At 42.9% G+C, this 22593-nt stretch overlaps 1 protein-coding gene across 2 annotated transcripts in view; it reads right to left on the bottom strand.

Moving 5' to 3' along the window:
* Positions 1 to 14493, bottom strand: part of cacng7a (calcium channel, voltage-dependent, gamma subunit 7a) — a 45936-nt gene extending 31443 nt beyond the window's left edge. The window contains exon 1 of one of the 2 annotated variants that reach the window (XM_004569757.5): positions 14190 to 14493. The gene's annotated coding sequence lies outside the window, so the exon portion shown is untranslated. Of the gene's footprint in view, positions 1 to 13424; positions 13505 to 14189 lie in introns of those variants that run through there. The other variant, XM_004569758.5, reaches the window with a different exon arrangement.
* Between the last annotated feature and the right edge of the window lie 8100 nt (positions 14494 to 22593).

Genomic DNA, 22593 nt, shown 5'->3' on the forward strand with positions numbered 1-22593 from the left:
TCTCTACATTACACTCTACGTCTCTGATTTTCCACTCTTTTGACAAATTACACTTCCTCAACTTTTTGTTTATGTTGCTTAGGTGTGTTTTGACAAAAGCACTATCATATGTACTGAACTGAAATGTTTACACTCGTCTTCTCTTAAATGCTGACTCAGTAGTTGTTTCTTCAAACACTACCTTGACCTGACAAGGACTGCAATACTGACCGAACGCTGACTTACCCAGAAGAAAGGAAGAGGGTATCATGGTGTTCTTAAAACATTTCTTTTCGGCTAAAGTCAATATTTTCCCCCATAAATTATAAAATAGTACTAACTAAGACCCCTCTTCACCATAGTTTCCAGTCCAATCCATTATATAGCCATTTCCTGTAAATCTTTATCCCCAGAAGCCAAAATCTTGTTGTGATTAAGCTCAAGAGTCTATAACAACCTAATCCCTGTCCACAAGGTGTCCCTGCAGATTTTAGATGTGTCCTTGATCCATCACAGCTGATTTAAATGGATACATTACCTTCTCAATGTGTCTTGAAGTTCTCCAGAGGCCTGGTAATGAACCAATCATTTGATTCAGGTGTGTTGACCCAGGGTGAGATCTAAAACCTAGGATTGGGGACTCCTGTTCTATAACTTAGGTACAGTGAATTATCACAGTCATAAACCTGAAACATTGTTAGCCTGTGGTCCTTCAGTACAAAATGTTAAATATGCACATCCCAAAATGTGAAATCGTCTTCGTTACCAAGCAAATGTCTCCGATATTCCTTATGACAATTAATATATTAATTTGAATTTATTACTAATTCCAATTTTATTGGAGGCTCAGAAGTATCCCCAATGAAGTCCATCTTAATGAATTAGTGTCCCTTACTAATTAAGGCATTAAAACAGGGTTGTCAGTGTATGAGTGATAATAAGTTCCTCTTAATCAGGAGCTTTGAATATTTGAATTAATTTCTGGAAATAGGCCATTTACTTAATAAGAAGACCATTGTACAGTACAGTCAAGAGATGGTTTTTATCTACTATAAAACCTCTTTAAGGTGATTATGATGTTGCATTTGTGTTGGTAATTGTGCTTATTACTAAATGAACAAAGTTATGATTGTAGTACTGTGTGACACAATGACAAGCTGGACTGAGCTGAATTTGATAAAAACATTTAATTTTGAAGATAATTAGGGATTAATCTCAACTGTAAAGACACTGGGTTTCACTGAGAAAGGGATTCTTTACAATTTGAAAGCAAATGTTCAGGGGGTTTATTTAACTTTCATTTTCATAGCAGCTTATGCTAAAATGATTTTCGTGGTCAAATCAGGAGAATGGCATTGCAGCTGTTAATAAAAAAAAGGCAAATAAGGGATTTAAATTTACCAAGATGCAACATATCAGTGAGGAGAAGATCTGGATGTAGGATGACAGGCTCATAGGTCATAATTTGTTCCAGCTTTCAAGTGGTAGAACAAAGGTGAAGAAAAAGAAGAGAAAATGCTACTTGCTAAAAAAGTCCACAACATAATTGAAATAATCCATTTTATAGTGAACTTTAATGTTATTGGTGTTATAATGCTGCAGTTTTTGGCTAAGCCCCTTTCATGTAGTTTAAACTGTGTCAAAATAATTTAGTTTAGTTTACAGCAATATAGCATTAAAACTGCCATTTAAATGTTTCAAATGTTAGTGACAAAACTCTCGCTGCACATGTATCCACGCTGCGTGTCGGGATGCCGCAGTTTTCCTGTTTTTCCTGTTGATAGCACCTCATATCTTGTTGCCACTGTCACCATTTGTTCTCATAAAATGCTCACTGTTTCAGTTCACAAGTTTATAAATACTTCATTCTGGATTTTTTTTACTCTGTTGGAAGTTTTTCACACTGCAATCTGTTTCCCTCCGGCTGTTGGGAAGACCTGACTACCCAAATCTCAATTCAGTGTTAACAAAAAATCATGTAGGGGACAAAAGGAAAAAAGTGGATAAACGATAGAAGATTCCTGAGCTGACTGAGCTCTGGTGCCTGAATACTGATGGAAAACCAAATACAGCAGAACTTACTAAAGTGTAAAACAGGATAGGATTACAAAATAAAATCATAAATGCTGGAAGCAGAAATTTAAACTAGACTTTAAAAGCGCATGGAGCAAAGAAAGCTTTAAAACAATCAAGTAGATCATCACATCCTCAGATGAAAGTTATACTGTAATACTATATAAGTAATTAAACAAGTTAATTAAATTAGTGTTTTGTTTTATAATAATCTTTTGGTGACTCACTGTTATGTAGTACTGAATCTGGACATCACGACTGCTTTTTTTCACCCACATCAAATTTAACGTATCCGTCATTTGCTATGACTTCTAGGAAACTTCTAGTTCAGAAAACCCTGAGAGGACTGAAATATTGGCCCTAAAATCTGGAACTGGCAAATAATTAAACAAGAAACAGATAAAAGACTCTGCAGCAGCGATAGGTCAGTGTGGAGCAAGGCAAAGCAACTGCTGAGCACCACGAAACGTCCACGTGTCCCATGGTGCCGGGCAGGGCTCCGCAGATGGCGTTCCCAGGTTAGTTAGCTAATGCTGGGGGTGGGGTGGAGGGTTGTTTTCTGTTGAGAAGGCAATATGTCTCTCTGTCAGCACTGAGAGCCTCATGCCAACTGACAGGGGAAGAGACAGATATTTAAAGATAGAAAGAATGAAAGACCTCATAAAGAGGAAGAGAGGGAAAAGAGGGAAGAAGAGGAAGAAGAAAATATAAGGGCTAGAAGGTCAGATGCATCTACTGCATGAAAGAACTCCAGATTTAGTTATAAACGGAATAAAGAAGCAAAGGAAGAGGTTGGACTGTGTGCTATGACACAGAAGAACTGGTCAAAAGGATTATGGAGAAGAAGATCAGGGTGAAAAGGAGGAAATTAATTCTGAAAGCAGTTACATCAGGAAAGAGTGGGAAAAAGAAAGGGAGAAAAAAGGAGAGGGAATGTGGAAGGAGGGTAAAGGAGGAAAACAACGTAGAAAAATAGCATCACAATCCTTTAAGACTTTTCATGGAATTTAGCTGAGAAAGAAAGCGGTACTTGTAAAAAGAAAGCTTTGGGAAACAAATGTCATCCTATAGGTCGTAGAATGACTTCTGGACTGATAAAGATAATTAGCTCATGCAGCAGGTAAACACACACACAGTAGAAGGAGCCTATGAGAGACTGCCTGCTACTGTGCTAAAGACAGGTAGGGAAAAGCAGACATGCAGTGAAATAATAAAAGAGGAGGAAGAAGAAAAATGAATGAGAGCTTAGAGGGAAAGACCTTGGCCCAAAAACTGAGGAAAGTCCACACACACACACATGCGCATGCACACGGACGCATACACAAATACTATGTCACACACATGCATGCACCAGGGCTGGCAGGCAGACAGCGTTAAGTGTGACACATCCTGCAGTGCATGTCTGTGCAGAGCAGCATTCACAAAACCCTGAAAAGAATCTCTCCATGTCCAGTCACACACAGTTTCATTCACCTTCAGTGTGAATTTCGTATAATTTGGGTTTGAGCTCACACTGAGCTGTGACTGGCCTGAAGACGAACTGACCTTGCATGATTCAAACACTGAAAATGCAACACTGCTGATGGGTGCAAAGCTAGCAATTTATAGCTAGTCTTGGTTTAGTCAGATTTAAAACACTGGAAAGCCCTTCATCTCATGCATTTAGAACTATAGAATTATAGGCGATTGGGACTGCTATTGCCAATCCCATAAGCTCACCCACTCAGAATGCTTGGCTATAAGTATAATAAGATGTGGAGGGTGTGAGCTTTTCTACCAAGCATTCTTGTGTACTTCTTGTTTCCTACAATATTATGTATTAATAATATTATGGAAGTGATCCCTTATGGACATTTGCAGGATTACCAGAGAATAGAGGACAAGATCCTGAAGCAGTTAGAGAGAAATCAAAAAGACACCCTGAAGGAGGCTACTGAGTATTATACAGGTCCATATTACTTTCCCTGAGCCTTTGTTTTGCTAGTGGCCTTTTTGATGGGATGGGGCTTTTATTTTGGCTTGCTTCCCTCAGATTAGAGATGCCACATCGAATCATTATATAAGTAAATCTTGTATCTCAGTACAATACTGTGCTGCAGCTTAAGGGCCTGGTGGTTTAATATTTAAGTGCTCAGCTGGAACAGAAACACGGCACTGTGTGAGTTGATATCCTTCATCTACACGTGCGCTGAAACTGGGTTAGTTTGAAAGAAGTGTCCATATTTGTCACTGATGGTAGTGCTAATGTTAGCAGCACAGCTATCACAAGCACAACTGTGTTAATTCGTATAATGTCATGGTAATGCTAGCCTTCTTCCTTTTATATATACACATGCTAAATAAAGGGTTTGGAAACACTTTTGCTTTTTGTCCCACCTCTGGTATATCTTTAACCTAATTTCAGCCACTCCTTCAAACTAACAGCAAAATGGGCGATCTACTTCTGCTGCATGTTTCCGTTTTGTTATCGCATGTTCACACTGGAAATGTTTTTCACAGTCTTTACAAACTGACATGCTGACTCTTGTTTAAGTTTAAATTTGTAGTTAAGAAACAACAGACAAATGATTGAAAATGGTAAGAGGTGGGTTCTCCAATGTCTGACACCAAACCAACCACCTCACACCACCTTCCTAAAACGTAGCATAATTTCTTTTTTTTTCATTCTTAATTCATTAATTTCTTCTTCATCCATTAGTAACTATCAGCGCAGCCTAGTTGCAAAAAGACAAATTTTCTTAAATTTGCAGACAGAGCAGTGCCTTCAAGGATCAACTCAATTTCATATCAGTTTGCTGTTACTGTACGATTCCAAGAGTTCAATGACTCACTCTTGGTGCTGGATACTGCAAAATATCGCCTCAGAAAATCATCAATTATGAGGCAGCTTTCTATCTGTCCTGTTTTAGTTGTTGTAGCGCTTCTATAGTCATCTTAAAGAATTCAGAAGTATATTCTCATGTCATATGATGTTGGTTTTACTGTGTAGCTTTCAATCCTATTTTAAGCCCTGTGTTACAATATTTTTTTAACTAAGTTTTGTTATTGTCGATCTTGAAAGAACATTTAACAATGTCATATTAATAAGATAAAAGTGTTATGTCATTATTAACATTATAACCGGTTAATACCCAACTACAGTCACTGTCTACTCCTTAGATTAAAATGGACTTTTCATTTAAGTAGCAGCAGTAACCACACTGGTTTGCAATTACATCATTCTAATTTAATTTTACTAACATTGCAGGTGCAATATAAACTTCATCTTGTAGTTTAAGTTGTGGGCTTTTCAATGACAGCAGTGCTGTGTGAAGCACTTTACAGTACCTTGAGTAACCCCAGTGGAAGATGAAGCACTGACCCTGCCATTGTCAGTGACTCATACCATCAATCAGCTGTTTAAACAACTGAAGTTAGAGTATGATTCATTTCGCCTCACCTCAGAGAACAGCACGCCTACTGAAGATAATGATATCTCATGTCTCATACAACCACAGGTCTATAAACATGTGTAGAGAAGTTAACAGTTGTCTGTTATACCTGACCACCTTGTCTGCTGTACAGGACCAGGTTTGGTTTGAATCAGGAGAACTGGCAGCTGTGTTTCTCCTTGCTAGCTTGCTCGGTGGTTTGTTACAGTAATCTAGGAACAATTTGATATTTGATTCTTGGGGAATGACACCAACTACTTTTAGATGATGTGAACATTTTAAACATATTTTATGGCCTTTGATCTCCATTTATGTAATCAACTTAATTGTTGTTTTAAATGTGTTTTCCAGATACCACCTGCTACCTGAATGTAGTGAACAGAACAAAATAATGCTAACCATTAGGGCTAACCTTGTTTTGTGTATACTTTATAACAATGTGACAGTGAGGCGCGCACAGAAACCATCATTATTATGCAGCACTGTTGATGTTTTTGTGTTTCTGTTTCAGATTTTTGTTGAATGCATACTTTAAAAAAAATAAACATTTTTTTTTACCCCTTAACATTTTTAGATAAACTTTTCCCTCACATGGGCCAACATCTTTTTAATTGTTTCTTTCTAGTGATAGTCCCAGTTCTATAAAAGGCTTTGTATATGAAAATGTGTTCTTCTGCAAGGTTAAAAATTGCTGTGTTCAGACTGAAGTGGGAAGTTGCACCTAAAGTCGAACTTCTCACTTGGAAAATCAGCAAAGCCCCACCAATCCCAACTTTGTCATCCACGATGGCAGCAGTGGACGCAAATGGTAGTAAAACTGTAACATTTGTGATCTGTACTACTGTGTTTGTGTGCTTGTGATTCACTGCACACAGACCACTGACCATGCTCTATCTGTGAATGTGCATCAGTGGTGTTTTAAACTGTGGAAACAATAACAAAAAGACAGGTATTGTGTTGTATTGTTAGTGTTGTATGAATGGTTCTATCTGCTAGGGAGCATAAAACATGTGTTTCCTTGCTTCTCTGGCTAATACTACTGCAGTACAGTGAACATGGGAATGGCGTCATTCCCAGTTCTGACTTGTGAAGTAAAAGACACACAACATAAAGATGACATTTATCCAACTGCACCATCTTCTTGGACAAAATAGTACAGGATGAAAGTACAGCCTGGCCCGTGTTTAACTTCAGATGAGGAAAACATTCTTCTAGGCTATATGTCAGAAGGGAATTTCATTACATCCACAAGTGTTCCTGGAACTTCAATCTCTTATATGGAGTAGGAAATGTACTTTGGAAGTTGTGCCAGAAATTTTCTTCGTCCACTATTCCAACGCATACATGAGGTGCAGAAGGGTGGGGGTGGTTGTGACCGTACTCCATAATTGGTCAGATACTGAACTGGTGAAACAAATTTGTGACAGCCTCCTAAACTAGTACAATGTTGCTAACTTAGAAACTGTTTTATTTCTCTCTGTGACACCTGCAGGGACATGCTAACTCAGAGAAGGCTGGTATTTATGTCAGGCAGCTTTAGAATGAATTTTCTTATCTTTCTATCTAAAAGTGTGTTTACCTATTTTCAGATATTTTATTCTCAGTGTTGCACTTGAGCCCTACATAGATCCATTTTAATATTATAGAACAACTGAATTCATAATTTATCCATGGAACTTGAAAGTTTGTCATTTAGTTTTTTATTAGCTTTTTGTTTTTTGAAAAGGACTTTCTATCACTGTTGTGATAAGTCTTACACGGATTATTTTTTTATTATACTAACATGAAGTGAGTTCTTGGGGCTGGATGGACATGCTGAGACAAACTTGGTTCCATTAGAGCCTCCTGTTAGAAATTAAAGCCTTTCTGATTTTGTCATGGTCCCTGTGCCCTGCTGGTCAATCCTCTATTGGGCAATATGTTTGTGGTTTGTTTGCTCTCTCGCCCTCTCTCTCTCACTCTCTCTCTCTCTCTCGCCACGGCGATGCTCACTGCGGGCTCCCGCTGCTGGCCCACACACCTGCTCATCACCACACCGGCCGCTGATCCCAGCTGATTACTGCACTACTTAGATGGCGAGTCTGCACTAGTCTTCGCTGGATCGTTGAACTATCAGCGTCAGTCAAACTTGTGTATCTGCCAACCTGTATCTTGAAAGCCCTTTGTTATTATCCCGCTAACCCGACCTTTTGTGTTTAGATCGTTTTTGGAACCGGATTCTGAGAGGAGTGACTGAGGAGGAGCTTTTGTACAGAAAGTGTGGAGCACCTTTTCCCCTAACCCTGTTTCCCACGGACCCTGGCGACCCGGACCCGTTTCCCCTGCACGTTGTACATAGCCACTTGGTGATTGTGTTCACTGTGAATAAACGCACTGTTCTTCGCTTAAAGGGAAACCCTGGCCTGCGCCTGAGTCTCTTTCGGAACCCTTAACAGAACGATCCAGCCATTATGGACTCAGCAGGACAGGACCCCGTGGGCCGGGCTCTGGCCGCCCAGGAAGCCGCGCTGGTCCGCCATGAACAAATGCTCGGGCAGCTACGGCAGGATGTCGCCGCATTGACCCTGGCAGTGGCGCAGTTAATACCGCTGGGGGGAAATGCGCAACCAGGGAATCCCCAGCCGCCCAGCCCGGCTCCCCAGGCGGCACCGCCCGCCGTAGCGTCAGGTAGCTCACCGCGGGTCGGTACGCCGTCTGACGGACCTTTACCCACACCGGAACCATTCTCGGGTGAGTCTGACAAATGCGCCGGATTTTTGGCTCAGGTGTCTCTGACGTTTCGCGAGCTGCAGCGTTTTCATGACAACGATGGGGCGAAGATCACTTATTTAGTTCAACTTCTGAGGGGCCGTGCACTAAAGTGGGCCCAGGTTGTGTTAAACTCTGATCCTGTCATCACCTACGCTGACTTTCTCTCCAAGTTTAAGAATGTGTTTAACCCAGGCACCGGGGCAGAGGCCGCTGCTCTCCGTCTCCTCAACTTCAAACAAGGTAGGAGAAGCATGTCTGATTACGCTATCGACTTCTGGATTCTGGCAGAAGAGGCAGGGTGGAATCAGGAGGCGCTACGGAGCACGTTGCTGAACAATGTCAGAGAAGAATTAAGGGACGAGCTAATCATGCGTGATCTCCCTGCCTCCTTTAATGAGCTAATGTCCCTGTGCATTAAGGTGGATGAGCGGTTACGGGCTCGCCGATCGCAGCGGAACTACAACTTCCATGAGGCTGCGGGAGTCTCTGGCACCGGCGCCATGGCGGATGCCGGCCTCTCCCGGACTCACGAGAGCGGGGACGGAGAGGAACCCATGCAGCTGGGCGGCTCCCATCTCACCGCGGCGGAGCGTCAGCGCCGGATTACCGCCGGTGAGTGCCTCTATTGTGGTCACAGGGGACATGTTGTGGCTACCTGCCCTTCGCGGGCAAAAGGGCGCGCCCGCCAGTGATGGTAGGAGTACTGGTGGGCGAGCTGAGCCAGGAAGAAGCTCCTCCCCGTTTAACACTACCGGCCACGCTTTCCATTCACTCTAAGAGCCGCTCCCTATCGGTGTTAATTGACTCTGGGGCGGAACAAAACTTTATTGACTGTCAGTTAGCCCGGCAACTTGGGTTACTATTGGAGCCCCTGCCTCATGCATTACGTGTTACGGCATTGTCAGGTCAACGCCTTCCAGACATCACTCTGGTGACGGAGCCTGTCGAGCTCACCCTCTCTGGCAATCATTCTGAAGAAATCTGTTTTTTGGTGTTTAAAGCAACTCGCACTCCACTAGTTCTCGGCCATCCTTGGCTACAACAGCACAACCCTCACATAGATTGGCTAAAGGGGCGTGTCACTGGGTGGGGGGAGGACTGCCACATGACCTGCCTTAAAGCAGCCTCGCCTCCAAGCGTTGAAACGCCCTCTTCTGGGGTATTGGAATCAGCTGATTTAACTAATGTGCCCTCTGTTTATCACGACCTAGCTGAGGTGTTTCAAAAGGCCCGCGCCCAGTCACTCCCTCCGCATAGACCCTATGACTGTGCTATCGAACTGCTCCCGGGAGCTCCTTTACCCACCAGTCGGCTATATAGCATCTCACTTTCAGAACGAGACGCTATGGACAAGTACATCACGGAATCCCTGGCTGCCGGCCTCATTCGGGCCTCCACCTCTCCAGTCGCGGCAGGTTTCTTCTTTGTCGAAAAGAAGGATAAAACCCTCCGGCCATGCATTGACTATCGCGGATTAAACAACATCACAGTAAAAAATAAATACCCTCTGCCGCTCCTCAGTTCTGCCTTCGAGCTCCTCCAGGGGGTTACTGTTTTCACCAAACTGGATTTGCGAAACGCATACCATCTGGTTCGCATCCGTGAGGGCGATGAGTGGAAGACCGCCTTCAACACCCACCTCGGCCACTTCGAGTACCTTGTCATGCCCTTTGGTCTCACTAACGCCCCTGCGGTGTTCCAAGCCCTGGTGAACGACGTGCTCAGAGACTTCATTAACCGTTTTGTTTTTGTCTATCTAGATGACATCCTGATCTTTTCCAGAAACCAATCCGAGCACGAGACCCATGTCAGACAGGTCCTGCAACGACTCCTCGAAAACCGATTGTTCGTCAAAGGAGAAAAGTGTGAGTTCCACGTCTCCACCGTTGCATTCCTGGGGTACATAATCGACCAAGGAAACCTCCGCCCGGACCCTGTGAAGGTAAAAGCCGTTGTTGAGTGGCCGGAACCTCCTAATAGGCACCAACTGCAACGTTTCCTTGGATTTGCCAACTTTTACCGGCGGTTCATTCGGGACTTCAGCCGAGTTGCCTTGCCGCTGACCCAGCTAACCTCTCCCAAGCTTCCTTTTCAGTTGAACAAAGAAGCTCAGGCAGCTTTCCAAGAACTGAAGAAACGATTCGCCTCAGCCCCCATCCTGATCCAACCCGACCTCACGCAGCCATTTGTGGTCGAGGTCGACGCGTCCGACTCAGGGGTTGGAGCGGTTCTGTCGCAACGGAAGGACGGTAAGCTCCACCCTTGTGCCTTCTTCTCCCGCCGTCTGTCCCCTGCAGAGAGAAACTATGACGTCGGGGATCGGGAACTGCTGGCGATAAAACTAGCCCTGGAGGAGTGGCGGCACTGGTTGGAGGGCACGGCTCAGCCTTTCCTCGTCTGGACAGACCACAAGAACCTGGCATACCTACAATCAGCTAAGAGGCTCAACGCTCGACAGGCCAGGTGGGCCCTGTTTTTCACCCGTTTCCACTTCTCCATCTCTTACAGACCCGGTTCCCGGAATGTCAAACCCGATGCCCTGTCCCGTCAGTTCTCAGTCTCGGAGGACACCACTGAGCCCGCTCCCGTTCTCCCCGCCACCTGTGTCGTGGGCGCCATCTCCTGGGGGATCGAAGCAGCCATTCGGGAGGCTGAGGTGTCGGAACCGGATCCGGGAGGTGGGCCAGCCCAACGGCTCTACGTCCCTCAATCAGTACGTTCTCAAGTACTTCAATGGGCCCACACTGCCCGCTTTACGTGCCACCCAGGGGTCCACCGCACTATCAACTTCCTCCAGCGCTACTTCTGGTGGCCCTCTCTGACTAAAGACGCTCGGGAGTACGTCTCCGCCTGCGCGACCTGTGCCCGGAATAAACCATCTCATCAGCCGCCCGCTGGACAGCTCAATCCCCTGCCGACTCCGTCCAGGCCGTGGTCCCATATAGCTTTGGACTTTGTAACCGGACTGCCGCAATCAGCAGGCAACACTGTCATACTTACCATCGTAGACCGTTTTTCTAAAGCTGCCCACTTCATAGCTCTACCCAAGCTTCCCACGGCCATGGAGACCGCACGACTGCTTACCCGTCATGTGTTTCGTTTGCATGGGATCCCGGAAGACATTGTGTCTGACAGAGGCCCCCAGTTCACGTCTGGCGTCTGGAAGGAATTCTGCTCCTCATTAGGAGCAAAGGTCAGTCTGACCTCCGGTTACCATCCCCAAAGCAACGGTCAGTGTGAGCGAGCTAACCAGGAGCTCGAGGCAATGTTGCGGTGCACAGCGTCCTCCAACCAGTCCATCTGGAGTGATGAACTACCCTGGATTGAGTACGCCCATAACAGTCTGACTTCCTCCGCCACTGGTCTGTCTCCCTTCGAGGTCTCACTGGGTTTCCAGCCGCCTCTCTTCCCCTCTGTCGAGGGTGAGCATTCTGTGCCATCTGTCCAGGCCCATCTACGGAGGTGCCGACGAGCTTGGCGGGCCGCACGGACGGCGTTGCTGCGCACAAAGGACCGAACCAAACGGACCGCAGATCGCCGCCGCACACCAGCTCCAGCATACAGCGTGGGACAAAAGGTATGGCTGTCCACGCGCTTTGTTCCTCTCAGGACTGAGTCCAAGAAGCTCAACCCAAACTTCATTGGTCCCTTTGAGGTTTCGGCACTGATCAACCCCGTCTCTCTGAAACTCCGGCTGCCGCGCAACATGAGGATTCACAATGTGTTCCACGTCTCCCAAATCAAACCTGTACAGAATAGCCCCCTGTGCCCTCCTTCCGGGCCCCCTCCGCCCGCCCGGCTTGTGGACGGCTTGCCCGCCTATTCCATCACGCGGATTATGGACTCTCGCCGCCGCGGGCGTGGCTTCCAGTACCTTGTGGACTGGGAGGGCTACGGCATTGAGGAGCGGTCCTGGGTTCCGCGGGCTGCTGTCCTGGACAAGCGTATGCTGCGGGCCTTCCATCTGTCTCATCCTGGTAAGCCTGGTGGGTCGCCGGGGGGCTCCCGTTGAGGGGGGGGTACTGTCATGGTCCCTGTGCCCTGCTGGTCAATCCTCTATTGGGCAATATGTTTGTGGTTTGTTTGCTCTCTCGCCCTCTCTCTCTCACTCTCTCTCTCTCTCTCGCCACGGCGATGCTCACTGCGGGCTCCCGCTGCTGGCCCACACACCTGCTCATCACCACACCGGCCGCTGATCCCAGCTGATTACTGCACTACTTAGATGGCGAGTCTGCACTAGTCTTCGCTGGATCGTTGAACTATCAGCGTCAGTCAAACTTGTGTATCTGCCAACCTGTATCTTGAAAGCCCTTTGTTATTATCCCGCTAACCCGACCTTTTGTGTTTAGATCGTTTTTGGAACCGGATTCTGAGAGGAGTGACTGAGGAGGAGCTTTTGTACAGAAAGTGTGGAGCACCTTTTCCCCTAACCCTGTTTCCCACGGACCCTGGCGACCCGGACCCGTTTCCCCTGCACGTTGTACATAGCCACTTGGTGATTGTGTTCACTGTGAATAAACGCACTGTTCTTCGCTTAAAGGGAAACCCTGGCCTGCGCCTGAGTCTCTTTCGGAACCCTTAACAGATTTGTGCCTTCTAAGGGAGAAACCACAAATTCTGGCTGCGCTTTCTCTCAGCCTGCAGAGAAAATATGTCTCTCACACGGAAATATTAATTTTCTGGAATTCTGAGTGATGCAGATTTCAGGTTGTAGAGTTCACGTTGTCACCTCAGTTTTAATTAAAATCGACCACTTCTCTTACGGCTTATCAACCAAAATTACACCCAATTTAATGCCAATTTGAGTTTCCATTAGAACCACCCACATTGCTAACTCTATCTATCAGTGGGACCTAATGAGTAACTGAAAACACCAAAAAATCACCATCCTAAATGTTTCGTGCCTTGAGCGCTTGCAAATTGTAGCCATGGAATTTTCCATCGCTACTTCGCATCCTACACACTGCAAGAGCTAATACAAACTCTTTGCCAAACCATCAAGAAGATGAATAATTCATGTTGTAGAGATTAACATGAACTTATTTCTACAAATTTGCCGTTTTACGTTTGTAAAATATTCTGATACCGTGTCAAATTAAAACTCATCATTAAAACGGACATATTTGCAAAGAAGCTTAACCGTAAAAGACAAAATGCAGACTTCAAATAACATTTTCTCTACATTTTTACCTTTTTCCTTCACAACGGCATGCGCACGCACGTTATCCACAGGTAAGTCAGGAGAGAGAGCGAGACCCAATAAGAAGTGCTGCAGTCTGCTGGAACAGTATCACAGGATGGGTTCCCCAAGAAGCAGCCAAGAGTTCTTTAGAGCACATACACATAAACACACAAATGTGTGCACACATCCCCTCCCTCTCTGACACACGCACACATACAGTCACACGATCGCATCTACCTCACACACTTTGCTTCCCCGCCTCCCCTTTTTTCTCTCCTCCACGCGCCGAAGCCAAGCGGCTTTACTGTGCTTTTCACCAGACTGTATTCAGACTGTACAATTTTACAGCGCGCTCCTTCCAAGTGCACCACGGTAATCACGGTACAGTAACATTCCTGCACTAACTGGCGAGGAATCAGCCGTGCAAACACGCTCATCAGCAGCTGTTAACAGAACACATCTTCCCTCCTCAACCTGAGGTGAGCACAAAGATCACTCTCTTATACAACATCCTTGGCTTTTTTTAGCGGAATAAAAATGTTTCACCAAGACAGTCATGGGCATGAGCATGATCTGTCATCCATGTAGCCGAAACTAAAGTCCTGACGAGCGCATCCAAAGACACGGGGGTCGCTGAGGCGAGCCCAAAAAGTGTGAGCGGCTTTAAAACAGATGCGAAAATGAGGTGGTTTGAGTGGCGTGAAAGAAATGAGAGATACATGAATAAAATGAAGGCGCGGTTTGAAAAGACAGCAGAAGCTGAAGCTACTCACCCTGCAGAGATGAGAGCTGGTCGGACGGTGCAGCCGAGATCTGTGCGCACTGGGAAGCCTGGGTACCAAACTGGCAGGTTCCCCCTTATCTCGGTCTCTCTCTTCACTGCTCTCGGTACGCACACGCTCTGCCTCTCTATCCCGTGTTTCCCCGAATCTCCCCACTTCTCCTCTCTGTGCTGCCCCCTCTCTCACTCCTCCCCCTTCTTCTCCGTCTTTACTTCACTCTGCTCTTCAGCACTGCGGAGAATCGCTTGAATTGGCTTCACTGTAGTTCGGGTATAGGGAGGTGGGACTGGTGTGTGTGTGTGTGTGTGTGTGTGTGTGTGTGTGTGTGTGTGTGTGTGTGTGTGTGTGTGTGAAGGGTGTTGGTGTTGGTGGGGTTACAGTGATGTAGGCTGGAGGGAGAATGAGGCTCACGCGAACACGCACAAAAGGCAGCATGGCCCAGGAGCGCGCGGGCTGGGATTGAGGACACATTATGTACACTGAAAACAGAAATTCAAACATACACCAACAATTAATGGCCATGAACAAAACAGCCAAACATACTGTGGGCCTGCATTAATCTTGTCTGCATAATAACAAATGAAAATGAGTGATTAATGCCACATGGAACCTACATGGTTCTCTTCAGGAATAGTTTTAGTTTAGTAAAAATCAAAAAGGTCATTATCTTGGAAAACATCAAGTTAGCTGAACCATGAAAGTAGGAACACTTACATTGAAATAAATGCCTGAATATTGGGGCCAGTATTCCCCGATGCCTGCTGGCTGCTATTACAAGATAGTTTTATACAAACAGACAAACAAACAAAAACAATCAGCATCAGATCATCATTTGGCAGCACACTTGTATCATGACTCATAAGCGCAGCCAGTTTTGCATTGTGTAATTAATGAAGCACCAAAACATCTCAAAATGCCCATGTAGCTTAGCCCCTTAATTGGCCATATTTGAGAGGGTAAAGCCCTATGTTGCCAGCTAGCAAAATCCATCTAACATGTGCAGGTACATGCTATTAGTCCTAAGCAATATGCAAATAAAATAATTTGCTTCAACAACTGCACAGTGTCATCGGCATAGTAGTGAAAGTCAATAACAGATTGAATAGATGGTCTGTAAATGCAATTAATCTCACAGTAAGGCAAAATTAGTTGTCAGATAACGACATTTAAAAATGCAATTAAATGTCAAGATTTTCAATTCAGTCACTTGAACACTTGAACTAAAGGGAGGAAGTGACTACATTTGATCGTGTCACCACCCAGCTGTCAAAGTGGTGTTATACCTGACAATGAAAAGGTTTAAACTCCAATATAATCTAAATGGGTGAATCATTAAAGAAATTTCTCAGCATACAATTGTCAGAAAGGAGGGAAAAAGCTAAAGAGACCAAAACAGTTTTTCAAACCCGACTTGAAGCTGCCCCGTGTTTATTTCTGCTCTGAAGTTTGGGATTTTAACATGCACGTCTATGGGCACTGACTCGCTTTTGTTGTCACCCTCAAATGGCCATTCAAGGAAATGCAATTTTTGACACGTCTGCTTTTGGTTCATTTTTCAGCCCCAAAGGTTGTTGCTTGGTTACATTAGAGAATTTCATTAATAATCGCAGTATAATCAATAATAACTGCATCATCAAATATTTAAAGGAATTAAAATTCTCTTAGATTTCACACTTCCAAAAAGGTATTTTTCAAACACCATCTAAATAACTGCTGCACTGCCTGCTGTGCTCTAAAGGACGAGAAAATGACTGATGAGGATAAAAGGGAGGGAGAGAGTGGTAATAAAGCTGGGTTAATTACAAGCGCACTAATTGCAAAATCGTCTGGTATTACTTTGAGCAATGTTAAAGCCTAAACAGAATATTAAGAAGACCTTTGATTTAAAGGCTCAACAGTATCCATTTTCATTATTTCCTTTTAAAATCTCCATTAAAATGATTTCATCAAACTGCAAAAGACAAAAAAGACGGATTCCTGACAGCGCATGTCTGGCTAAGGCTTAGAGACCAGTCAGTGACATCCCTACAACCAGTCAAGGGAAAAATGTGTATTTCCAATCAGTTTGGGAAATCGCTGACTGTCACTTGGTGAGCTATGCCACAAAGAAGGTAATTATTTTGGTTGTGACCACCTGGCAACCACAGGTTGCTAGGGAAAAATGAGTATTCCCTCACTGGTTGTGAGTGGTTGCTGTAGATTGGTTGCTGTTGCTACATGAAATTAGTCCCGAGGATGTTGCAATGAGAAGCTCCTTTTGATTGCTTTGGTTGCTAGCAGATTGCCACAGTCACCTGCACTTTGCATGGAAGACTTGTCTGCAAACACTCGATAACAAAACAGAGCAGCTGTGACACTGCGAGAAGTGCAGCACAAACTGGGAAGTGAGAATGTTTCATTTCAAAGTAAAAGTTGTGGTTTTTCAAAGGTATTAGTTTCAACTGTGAAAAAGTACTTATGAACAAACTCTCCCTTTCCTGTGCTTCATTTTCATTACCACTTAGTGAGTAGTTGGCAAGTGTTTGCAGATGAGGTGTTATCATCCATACAAACTACGTGCCACTGCAACAATGTGCTACCAACCAAAGCAAAAAGAGGGTCAAATTACAACACTGTGTATAGCTCTGTGACTAATTTCACATAACAACAGCAACCAACCTACAACAACCACTCACAACTGGTCTTAGAATAGCCTTGTGATTTGGCCTATGCGATTAGGGCCTAAATGAGTAGTTGAGATGGTACAGCTGGGCATCATAAAAGAAGTATAAACTACTAATATTTCATAGCAGATGTTGTTTTGTATTAAACAAGGGTTGGTTTGGATCAAAGGATACACAAAGCACAGGATTACAGGATGAGAATGTAGGTCTAACATTCTCTGTGTTGATAGATTTAAACTGCTAAAAATCATCAAAAATGTTGTCAGATTGGTTTAATATTGTAAGCGTGCTTTCAGTGTAATGTTTAGAGAGACAAAGAGAAAGACGCTGTCACAAAACTAATAGTGTGCATGTGTCTACCTGTGAACTTACATGTGATATTGTGCGTTGGTGTATGTGCACGTTATGCCTCCATAGCCTGTTTTATGGATGAGTGATCCTGTCAGCCCCTGGCGATCTACAGACTGATACAGTAGACTGTGCTGATCTATGACTCATCCTGTGTGTGTGTGTAAGTCTGTGTGTCTGCATGTGTGTAAGTACATGAATACATGTGTAGGAATTCATCCCACCTGCAAACATGAACCACTCGCACAGAGATGGTCACTCTTTGTACCCCAAGATATGTATGCATATTCTGTAAACTGAGCATAACAACAAAACCTTCACCTACTGTCACAGTAGTCAAAGTATTCTAAACTAATGATGCTCAGTAAGATTTGCTGTTTTTCTCAGGGGAAACATTTGTTGACCATCTCAATGTAATGAAGGCTAAAAAGTCACAATTTTTATCTTTTTTTTTTTTACAATATGATATCAATGTATCCACATTCAACTGAAAACGTGAAACCAAGAAATAAACAAATAAATAAACAAACAAACAAAAACACAACACAAAGAACCAAGATTATCTTTTTATTTTTCTATATTTTTTTATTAGAGTTGCAAGGTTGAGCCTTGAGATTGATAGTTGACAGTGGGGCAGAGGGAGAGCTTTACATCATACACATTTGCTGATCATACATGTTTGCAGCACAGCTTTTACTTTGATGATCAAATAATAATTCCCGTGAGATTAATGCAGCTTAGATGCACATGGGGACTTCTTTGATGACGCCCAGCTGGAGTGGCAAATACCATGAGAAAAACTAATTGTTATAAATGTGTATGCCTGAATATATTTATTTATTTATATTTATCATCACAGTTTCAAGTGAAACAAGAGCTTGATCAGCTCTGCCATGCTCTGTGTGGTTACTGTAGGTTACAAAGACAAAGGTAATAACGTTATTCACTGCACGCTGACTTTTTACAGCCAACACCCTACACACACACACATTTCACATTACTCACTCCAAAAAGAAGACAAAACCCCCTGAGTTTAGCCAAAAATGGATTATTCCCACCTCAGACGGATCTCCTGTAAATATCCAAGCTTTACAGGAAAAGCAGTCTGCTTCCATTAGTCCCATTCTCAGGGGAAAACTCAAAACTTCTTATCCTGGGCTGACAAGCTGTGAAAGCTCAGGGGAAAGTGGTTTCAGTTTCTATTTTTGCTTGTTTGTTTATTATTGTTTGTTTATTTTTATTAAGAATTTGTTGGTGTTTTTCAATAGGGTAAAAACAAACTAAAATCTTTTTTCATAGCTTGCTTTCTTCGTATTACAAGCCATGCCTAATTTTCTTTTTAGAAAACACAATATTGTATTCACGACTATGCTGTCGACACTGCAGTTTACCTGGCTTGACCAAAAGTACTTTGTTGATTGAGTTGAGAAAGTTAGATGTGGAATGCCTATTGAGTTTTTAGTCTAACACAGGCTAAAGTTTAACTCGTTGGGTTTTTACATTCACAATACACAAACAAATTTACAACACTAAATTACATAAAACCATGAAAAGGAGTTCAGCCAAAAATGGATCACTCCCACCTTGAAGTGACAATATGACGATGATACTATGACTAAAAAACTATTAAAGCTAAAACTAAGCATTCAATATAAAATTTAGTGTTAAAAAAAGAGAGAAGGGGAAGAAAAAAAGTAAATTAGTCTATATGTGACCCACTTCAGTAGGATGGAGCCATAGGCATGCAGTCAGTTCACAAGGGTTTAATGTTAATGCAAAACAAAATTGAACATGTAACAGTAGCACCTAAAAAGAATTAAACTCTACTTCATTAAATATGTTTAAAACTATAAAACTGAATGATTGTAAGTGGGTGACAGGATAAGCGCAGCAGGGACTCTGTTAAAAAACGAATCAACATTTGACACACGTTAAGGGAGACGGCACTTCACATTTTACTGCAACCAGGCAAAACAATATGAAAAGGAACCGATTATTCCAGAAGATGAAACTTTGCAAACTGTGGCCACATACTTTTTAGAAGAGGCTTTTTCCTTGCAATCCTTCCAAATAAGCCCTACTTGATCAGTCGTTTTCTAATTTTATTATTGTGAACTTTAACATTTAATATTCTAAATGAGGCCTGTAAAGTCTGAGATTTAGCTCTTAGGAATTTCTCTGAGCATGGCACAATCTGACCTTGGGGTGACTTTGCTGGGATGTCAACTCCCGGGAAGGCTGACAACCACCTTGGATGTTTTGCAGTTGTAATCTTTCTCATTGTGTAATGATTGAGCTCAGATTGTTTGGAGATGGCTTTACCCATCCCACACTGATGGGCAGCTTCATAAAGATTATTGCCAATGTCTTTCCTCCTTTCCATTGTGTTAAAACACACCTGAATGCTTCAGACAAGCAAACACTCAAAGCTTCTGTTTTCATAGAGGTGCTCACACTTGCCGATTTGCATCTGATTAATCTGGCTGCTACTTGCCCTCTTAATTCCCATTGAAGCAGTAAGGGTGTTCTTGGCTTTTCACACACTGATTCTGCATTTTTGGATTTTTACGTGTATTTTAGTCTGTCTTACTTGGCAGCTTTTGCAATCAGAATTATGATCTGAATGCACTGTGTACAGTAACATGTCATGCTTTCTTTTTTTAGTTCACCTGAGGATGTATTTTCCTCATTTTGACACCTGCTAAGGACCAGATTGGGTTTTTTCATTTGTGTACTTTTCTTTTTACCTGCAAAATGCTGCACTTTGATTTTATTTATGGGACAATTCAGCTACATATAAATACAGTATAAAGTGAACTCAGTTTCTTGATATTAAGAACAGCAGAGGGTTAAGGAACCTCATGCCATTTATGGTGTAATGTATGACTCATTATCACAAACATAGTAATAGCGAGGGAGCGCATGGCCTAGTTAACTGGTTATTCCCGAGTCAGACCAACTGGTCCCGAGTCAAACAGCCTTCCGCTGCTGCACAGAACAGGGAAAAAATAACTACAGATGCAGCCATCATGCTATGCTGCAGTTTTACAATTTCAGAGTGCAGACGGTGTCACAGTTTCACTGTGATGCTCAGCAAACAGCAAAACTGGAAAATGAAGTGAAAGGTAAACTGTTGTGTTCAAGACTTTTATAGCTTATCCTTTACCTGTGTTTGGTAGTCTCATGATAACCAGTCATTATGCTTTCTTTTGTAAAGGTAAAGAAAGCAGCACTAAATATCACTGAGTCAATACCAATCTGCCATCTGAGGGACAAAAGTCTATTTTAACATATAGGGTGATCATGAGTGTTTATATAAAGTCAGAGTTCAGAAGAGGATGCTGTCAGCTCAGAGAAAATCCTAAAGTGGATAATTACGATCAATATGATTATTGATCCAATCCCATTAAAATCTCAAATATTATATGAACGAGGCAACTGAACACCTCTCAGAACAGAAAATAACCAATAGCAACAGAAAGCTGTTAGTGTATATATATGATAAGTGATTGCCTACCAAATGTAAAAAGATATATTGTTTCATCTAATTATTGATATGATTTGTAAGCAGTCAGAAGTTCAGAATTCCTGATAAAAACTGGCAACATTTAATCAAGACATATATAAAACTTATCGAGACCTCGGGCCTGCAGTTTGTTTAAATTATTGCTTGTTGTTGTCATGATAAATTAAACATTTTAAATAAAACATTTTAAGATGAGTCTACCTGGTGGGTTTTTTTTTTTTGATACTCCAGTCCCAAAGAGGTCAAGAGAGCTTTTTGTCATGTGTTGCATATAGTTTCTCATTTTTATTCATTATTGCGCCAGAAAAGTTCAACATCTCCACATTTAATTTCCTTTATCATATTTGGAAAAATGATAAAGGTGTTTATATGACGGGGTATAAAAATCATCATCCCCAAGGTTTGAACACCTCAGCCATGTTATCCATGACAGTGTGAGTGCTTCAGGGTTTCAGGATTCCACAAATTGTGTGAAGAACAGAAAAACACTTTGCAAAATCATGTTGTTCTCTGCAGAGCCAATTTGCTAGTGCGTTTGCTAGGTCTGCTATGATAGTGTAAACAGCATAAGGAATCATATATTTTCAGTTCTGATTTGTGTCACTTCCATATGCAGTGCTAAATCAGATATGGGCACGATTTCTTGCAAGGTATCACTTGCCCGCCCCAATCATTTTTATTGTGAGACCTCTGCAGATATAGGTAAAAGTGGTCCTTAGTGCACATCACTTTAAAGCATCAGTAAAAACTAACATTTGTTTTCATATTTATTTCACAAAAAAACTTGGATCTGAGTCATGAAGCAGAATTGAGCACTAGGATTACAATGAAATCGTAGCCCATGGTTTTAGAAAGTCACGGCTTCTTAAAAAATAATCTATAACAAACAATATAAATCCTTTAAAGCCAACACTAAACACAACACCTTATATGAAAGCTATGCTATGGCAAGGACTACCACATGTTCTGAATGCAAATCAGCCTGATGTTCAGATGCTTTTACTACCTCGGCCGGCAGAACGGAAGCTTCGGTGCATCAGCAGCACAGGCAGCTCGATCAGCACTGCACACAAGCTTCTGCTTAACACAGCTTGTAAAAATGTCCCAGTGGACATGGAAATCTACTACTGCAGCCCGAGGCATCCTTTAAGAGCTCCACTGTGGAGTAACTGAAGGAAAACTCCCTTGGCACCAAGATGCTAAAGGGATAAGTGGGCAGTGATCCACATATGTAACCCTGCCCCCATTTTTTTAAAGGTTTATTAACTGTGGCATATAGCACTCCCACTGCAAGAATTGTTTGGCTAGTATACAAACCATTTGTGGTAGAACATCGAGAAAAGGTGTCATGTGAAATGAAAATCTTTAGTAATTTAACTGAATTCAAACAGAAATGCACCAGCGGTAAAACTTGGCAGGGAAGGAGAGGCTGCATAGCGAGTACATTAGCCAGAATCCATATGGATCCTCTTTCCCCTCCTACTTTTGTCCATCTGTGTTTGCCTTATTCCTTTGGGGTCCATCTCACCCCCTCTTTCTCACCATTAATTCTATTTTTAGCTCCCTCCCAAGGAAATTCAATACACAAGCAGAGCTATATATAGCCAGCTGTACATAGATCGACACATGTGCGCTATAACACTGAATGCAGGATTTCTGCATCAATGGACTGCAGACACTTGTGTTGTAATGGAAGACAATAAGCTCCCTCATCTTTACTTTCCTTTTTATTGCAGGGTATTTTATGTTTATTTGAGAACTGCAATAAAAAACGCTTTTTTTATTTGGAAGATAAATATGAGCTGATCGGCCCTGGTGAGATAGTTTCCTGCTTTATTTACCATCTCATTAAAGAGTA

The sequence above is a fragment of the Maylandia zebra genome, linkage group LG22 (assembly GCF_041146795.1).
Source record: "Maylandia zebra isolate NMK-2024a linkage group LG22, Mzebra_GT3a, whole genome shotgun sequence".
NCBI classification, from domain to species: domain Eukaryota; kingdom Metazoa; phylum Chordata; class Actinopteri; order Cichliformes; family Cichlidae; genus Maylandia; species Maylandia zebra.